Source organism: Notechis scutatus, chromosome 3 (genome assembly GCF_049901735.1).
Source record: "Notechis scutatus isolate UNSWTSFEM ecotype Mainland chromosome 3, rNotScu1.2, whole genome shotgun sequence".
Taxonomy (NCBI): Eukaryota; Metazoa; Chordata; class Lepidosauria; order Squamata; family Elapidae; genus Notechis; species Notechis scutatus.
Genome location: NC_142011.1, coordinates 60,235,481 through 60,242,305, shown reverse-complemented (window position 1 = coordinate 60,242,305; position 6,825 = coordinate 60,235,481).

The following is a 6,825-nucleotide window of genomic DNA, read 5'->3' as shown; positions in this document are numbered from 1 at the left end:
ATGAGTATGAAATCACAATAGCTTAAAAGAAGAAATAGTTTATAAAGGCATTAGTTTGAAATACGGACCATGTCAATTACTGACTGTATGCAAAAAAGTCAGTGAGAGGCTAGGTTTGTTTTTCAAATGTGAGGGATTTTTTAAAAAACCGAATACATATTTCCACAGCTTAATTTGCTTGTTCATTATTTCTGTCAATAAAACTGTTCCTCTTCTCTTACGTTGGAAAAGACATTTTAGTTATTATATCTATATAGTGCTCAGATAAAAATATGAATTTAGGCCCTTAAAGTAATTCCTCAGGATCAATCAAAATTTGGAGTTGGGGTATATCTTTCTTCACTACAGGAAACTCTACACTTTGTGTCAGGGTAGTGGTGCTTGTGCAGTGGGGTTTTTTTCTCTTGGAAAAAAAAAAACCTACTTATCTATAGGTAGGTTTATTTGTTACTATCTAGAAAACAGCCTACCCACCTATATAATGACTGTGTCAATGTAATAGCTAGAAACAAAGGATATCAACCCAAATATTGTTCAAAGATTTTCAGTGTTAGAGAAGAATACTGTATTAGGAATGTGCGCTACCTTGAGTTTCTTATAAAGTAATAAAGGCAGGATGAAAAAAAATAGAGATTGATAGAGGATAGATATATCTGCTGGCCAATGCACTGTAAAAAGCAAACTAAGGGATAAATAATGATTTTGTATATGCAGTCACTCTAAAATTCAGGATGTAGTCAGGAAGAAAGGTAAAAGGCAATCTTGTGTACAAATCATGATGTAAGAGTTGTGTTCATTGTTAACATAAATAAGGTCCTGCTTGGTTGTACTTTTGCAAATGCCTCTTGATGTGTGATGTTGTTTTTTTGTTTGATGTGATTTAAAAGGAGGAAAGAATTTAGATATTATATCACCAGAAAGACTGCTTTTTAGCAAGTGGCCTGGATTATCTTCATTTTCCAACTCACTTCCTTCAGGTCATCAGATGCCTTTAAAACTATTTATAAATTTATTTCTGGGGGTGGTATTGATAAATCATACAAACCCAAATCTTAATTCCTAGGAAAATTGTGGCATGAAACATGACTCAAACCAAGAAGTAATTAAACCACTAGTTTTTTTCTTTTAGCATATAACAAATGACATATTTTCCTGTATATTAAAATATAGATTCTTTCTCAATTTTTAACTAAAAGATGGAAGTACGAAATGAGCTTTGTCCCTCAGTTTCCAAGCTGTAAGCTAAAATTATAGATTCAAATATTCGACGGTATAATTTCAGTTGTAGAATACTAGGGACGGAGTTAAGAAATTTTCCAAATTCAAGGACTGTGAACTTAAATCCAAATTCATTCCAAATGTACATAAATGTGTATTGATCAGCTTTAATACTTCCAGATTTAGCATGCCTTCACTTAGAAAGTCAGTCTTAGGAAGTAATAGACCATTTTTAGTGTGGTTGGTTCAGCAGATATCAGTCCTGAAACTTAATTCCCTGAATATATCTGGAGGGAATGAAAGAGCAATTCAGAGGATCTCTTAGAATAAGTAGGATATTCACACTCATCTTCGGGGGCCTGGAGCCAATGGGATGGATCAGTGTATGATTCTTCAGATTCTTTTTTCAAAGCAAAACAGCTCTGAATGCACATTTGATTTCCATTTGGTCTAGAAATCTCAATGCAATAGCTGTATAAAATGTTCTTTTTTTCCCCCCTGTTGGAAGTCTCTCCATGTGGGCAAAAATCTGAGCAGTGCCAACAGTAGTGTGTGCAAGTGAACATACAACTGCACATGTGTGTGGGCAATACAAGATAGCACAAAAGTTTGCCGCGTCTTTGTTCACACGAATGAAAGAAATAAAAATGCCATCCTTTGTGGTCTGTACACCCAGAAGCACTCAAACAAACACCCCTTGAGCCTTCCCTTATCACTTTATTACACCTGCTAGAATGAATAGATTAAAAGGCAATGGGAGGGAGGGAAGGCAGAAGAATCTGCAGAAAGAGTGGGTTGGGGATTGTTAATTATTCTCTGGGGTCTCTAATCTTTAACTGGCAAACAGCATCACTAACTGTCTTAAACCTCCTTCTGGAAGACACTGATAATAAACCATCTGCATGAAGGAACCCAATTATCTAACCCTCAGTAGCTGCCTCTGACATGGCTGTAGCAGGAGATAATAGATGCACGGTATGTAATAATGACACGTCATTTATGATTATCTCCCCGATACATGACCTTTTTAGCACTTCTAAAAAGAGAGAGAGAGAAAATGAGCATCCTGGGTGCTTAGCATCTACACACACACACACACACACACACACACTTCTTCAGCACTGTGATGTAACCTTGTTGTAAGTGCAACTGGAACCTACCGAGCTGTTTAATTGGATTTATGGCCCATCCCATCAGACCTCTTTAATAAATGGCTGTTTGAGGTGCAGCCATTGTTACCATGGCGACTGGAGAGAGCAAGATGGATAAAAAAAGTACAGAAATAGCATGGTGATAAGGGCAGCCCTTTGGGCCGAACACTCAGGTGATTAGATATCTATCACCAGAACTGGCTACCTCAATCTCCCACTCCATCTGATTCCATAATGAGCAGATTCAATGGATCCTTCAAGAGAGAAATCAGCAATGCAGTTCTAGGTGTTTCTCTTGCCCTAACATGACACAAAAAAGGATGTGTTTCTATACACATTGACCAGCTTACTAACAACCTCATTTCAGCCACAGGTGTGAAACTATCCTCAGCGGCTGAAGTATGATTTAGCATATCATGAAAATGTCAGGTAACACAATCACTGTTTATGACTGAAAGCTCATCTTCTGGACTTCATCTCAAAACTTTCATCAATTTTGTATGAACTTTTGCTGCTTGGAATTCTACAGGTGGTATATTCTCAAACAGCCATTTATTAAACACCTCAAACAGCCATTTATTAAAGAGGTCTGATGGGATGGGCCATAAATCCAATTAAACAGCTCGGTAGGTTCCAGTTGCACTTACAACAAGGTTACATCACAGTGCTGAAGAAGTGTGTGTGTGTGTGTGTGTGTGTGTGTGTGTGTATGTGTAGATGCTAAGCACCCAGGATGCTCATTTTCTCTCTCTCTCTTTTTAGAAGTGCTAAAAAGGTCATGTATCGGGGAGATAACGTGCCTACCGTCCCTGTCCTATTGTTTCTCTTATTCTTTTATTTTTCTTATATGTACCCATTTCATCTATTCACAACTATGTATACGCTTATACTTATTATCTTGTAAACAATTGGCAAATCAAATAAATAAATAAATAAATAAATCTTCCTTATTCGTGTCAGAAGTACCTACAAATTATAAACACGTAACATTCAATACTGAGCAAATAAAATAGGTATCAAACAGGCAGAGGTGGTATTTAGCAGGTTCTGACCAGTTCTAGAGAACCAGTATCGGAAATTTTGAATAGTTTGGAGAACCGGCAAATACCACCTCTGACTGGAGATTTTACAGTATCCTCCCCCTGCCATGCCCACTAAGCCACACCCACAGAACCGGTAATAAAAAAAAAATTGAATCCCACAGGTCATAGAAATATAACATGTTAAAAGGAATAAAAAATAAATTGGATTAAAACTAAATGACATTCTTCCAGTATCTGGCCACGTCAACAGCATTTTTTCTCGCCAACATAAGGTCTTATTCTGTACATGTTGAAAGACATCATAGGCATGTGAGATGGATTAAGATATATTCTAAATGTCCATCTATGACGTCATGTTCATTCAATAGTTATTCCTCCCCAAGTTAATAAACTTGTTCAACTAGCAAAGTGAATGAGATACTATTAAGATAGACAGATGTATGTGTAATGATTAGTATTTAATCAGGTCTTTCTCAATCGATAAGGAAATTTATTGTCCAGGATTAACGTATTGCCATAGAAATGCCAGAATCACAAGTTACATTAAAGATGAATACATTTATTACACCAGCTATCAAATGTTTTTTTCCCTGAAACTAATCCAGTGTTGGGATTCAAATTTTTTTACTATCGGTTCTGTGGGCGTGGCTTGGTGGGCGTGGCAGGGGAAGGATACTGTAAAATCTCCAGTTAGAGGTGGTATTTGCCGGTTCTCCAAACTACTCAAAATTTCCGCTACGGTTCTCTAGAACTGGTCAGAACCTACTGAATACCACCTCTGACCAACAGAATGTGGAAATTGATTATAGTACCTTATATACACCATAGAAGAATTATTATATAGCAGTGGTCCTTAAATTGAATGCAATTACCCCCAAGGGAGTAATCAAGTCATATCCTGAGGATAGTAGAGCAATTTGTAACTGCCTGTTTGCGAGCCAAGGATCAAATCTGGGACTGCCACACGTGAAAATAGTATAGTCTGTATTTTTTATGGTGGTGATTACATTATTCAGTTTGATTCACCAATTTAGCCAACAGATGCTTTTCCTTTAAATGTGTTTAAAATACATAAAATATATGCTACATTTATTTTTTATATAAATTTTCAAATAGATATAAATATTTAAAAAATAGATACAATGCATTTACTTTAATTTTCAGTTACAGATTCTGCAAAACAAATCCAAAAGAGAAAACTCTGGGCAGTCACATAGCTTCCTCTCACATATTATTATATAGTCTGGGATATTAAAATAAACTAAATAAAGGGGAAAGTTGGTTCAAATCTCACCTCAGTTATTTTAATTTCTAGGAAGCCTAAGATACAGAGTAACGGGTTCCTTAGCTGAAGATTTCACACGTTCAGTTCCATACATCAATTTTCTGAACTGGATATGCAGGCAGCGGTTAATTTCTTAAGTGCTGCAGATGAACTACAATTCATATCGCTAGAGATGATGAGTATTATAAGTAATCAGTTGGAGTGTCACAGGTTGCCTGCTAAGGTGCCAGAGACCCAATATGGGAAATCTTCTAGAAGTAAGAACTGAGAAAGAGACACACAGTTCAGCAGATCTGATATTTCAAGCCAATCCATGGAGTACTTTTTACTCCATGTTCAGCAATGATGTAGTAAAAGGACTTGTCTGTGCTTTCTAAATCCTTTTGCTGCCATCTTGTGGTTTGGTTCAATATAACATTAATCCCCTCCCACCTTTTCTTTTGAGACGGAGACCAAAACATTTTTTAAACTTTTTATTTATTTATTTTATTTATTTATTTTGTTTGTCAAGCATATATGAGAAAACAAGTATAAGTATGAACATAACATATAAACATATAAGTACCGTGTTTCTCCAACAATACGGCCTCCACCAATAGGAAGGCCCAGCATGATTTCTAGGCATGAGGTGAAATTAACCCCCGCCCCCAAAATTTAGGCCTATTTAAACCATGTGTTTCCCCGCCATTTCTCACATTGTTCGTTAGAACTACACGAGGTGAAGAGAAATGGGGGGGAAGGCTGGGGGGGATGGGGAGAAAACTTGCCTTTAGGAGTGCCTTGCAGGTAGCCTAGGCTAGAATACCCCAATAGCCGATAGAAGCTTTCCGAAGGCAGAGTCCCCAGCCGCTTCAGGGCGTGGCATGGCTACCTGTGTCCCTCGCCTTTAGGCAGTCTCTTTTGGGCGATGGAAGCTCCCCAAATGCAGTCACCAGCCACTTCGATCGGCCGGTAGAAGCGGCCTCGGGGCGAGTGCACACACACACTCCCCTCAGCACGAGGCTGCTTCTATCGGCAGACGAAAGCTTCCTTGAAGGCAGAGTCCCCAGCTGCTTTGGGGCGACATGTGGCTGCCCGTGTCCCCTTGCCATTAGGCAGTCTCTTTTGGGCGATGGAAGCTCCCCAAATGCAGTCACCAGCCACTTCGATCGGCGATAGAAACGGCCTTGCAGCGAGGGGAGTGTGTGTGATTGCTCGCCCCATGGCCGCTTCTACCGGCCAATCGAAGTGGCTGATGACTGCATTTGGGGAGCTTCCATCGCCTGAAAGAGACTGCCTAAAGGCGAGGGGACACGGGTAGCCACGCCATCACTGTCAGAAAGTTTCTCCTTATTTCCAGGTTAAACTTCTCCTTGTTCAGTTTCCATCCATTATTCCTTGTCTGGCCTACAGGCGCTTGAGAAAATAGCTTGATCCCTTCCTCTCTGTGGCAGCCCCTCAAATATGGGAAGACTGCTATCATGTCTCTCCTGGTCCTTCTCTTCACTAGACTAACCATGCCCAGTTCCTGTAACCATTCTTCATATGTTTTAGTCTCCAGTCCCCTACTCATCCTGGTTGCTCTTCTTTGTACTTTTTCTAGAGTCTCAACATCTTTTTTATAATGTGGTGACTAAAATTGGATGCAGTAATCTAGGTGTGGTAGAGGTGTAGTGGGGAAGACTACAACTCTAGTGGAGGAGGGAATTTTGTCTATGGCAACTTGAGCTCCTAGAGGACAATTACGGGATTAATCTTATTATATGAATGTGTGAATAATGCACTCATAACTTCAGCAGAATGACTACTGCAAATGACAGAGAAATGGGGAAAATACAGTGTTAAAAATATGTCCGTTTTGTGATTCTGAACTAGGGCTCAAGAAATGGCCAAGGACACCCAACAATAAACCTATTTTTAACATTTAGTATCTTTTTTAAAAAAATAGGCCCTTAATAAGGCTCTGAAAATTCAACAGGTAGGAAACATGTCTTTCACTCATCAAACAGCCACATTGGCTACTCCAATATGTAGCCACTTCACTTTTCCCCCAGCAAAGAACTCTTTTGAATTGCCCTAATTTTTAACAGGTTGAATGGATTGAACTTTAATAATTGAACAGAAGTTGATGTTATTACTGTATGCTATG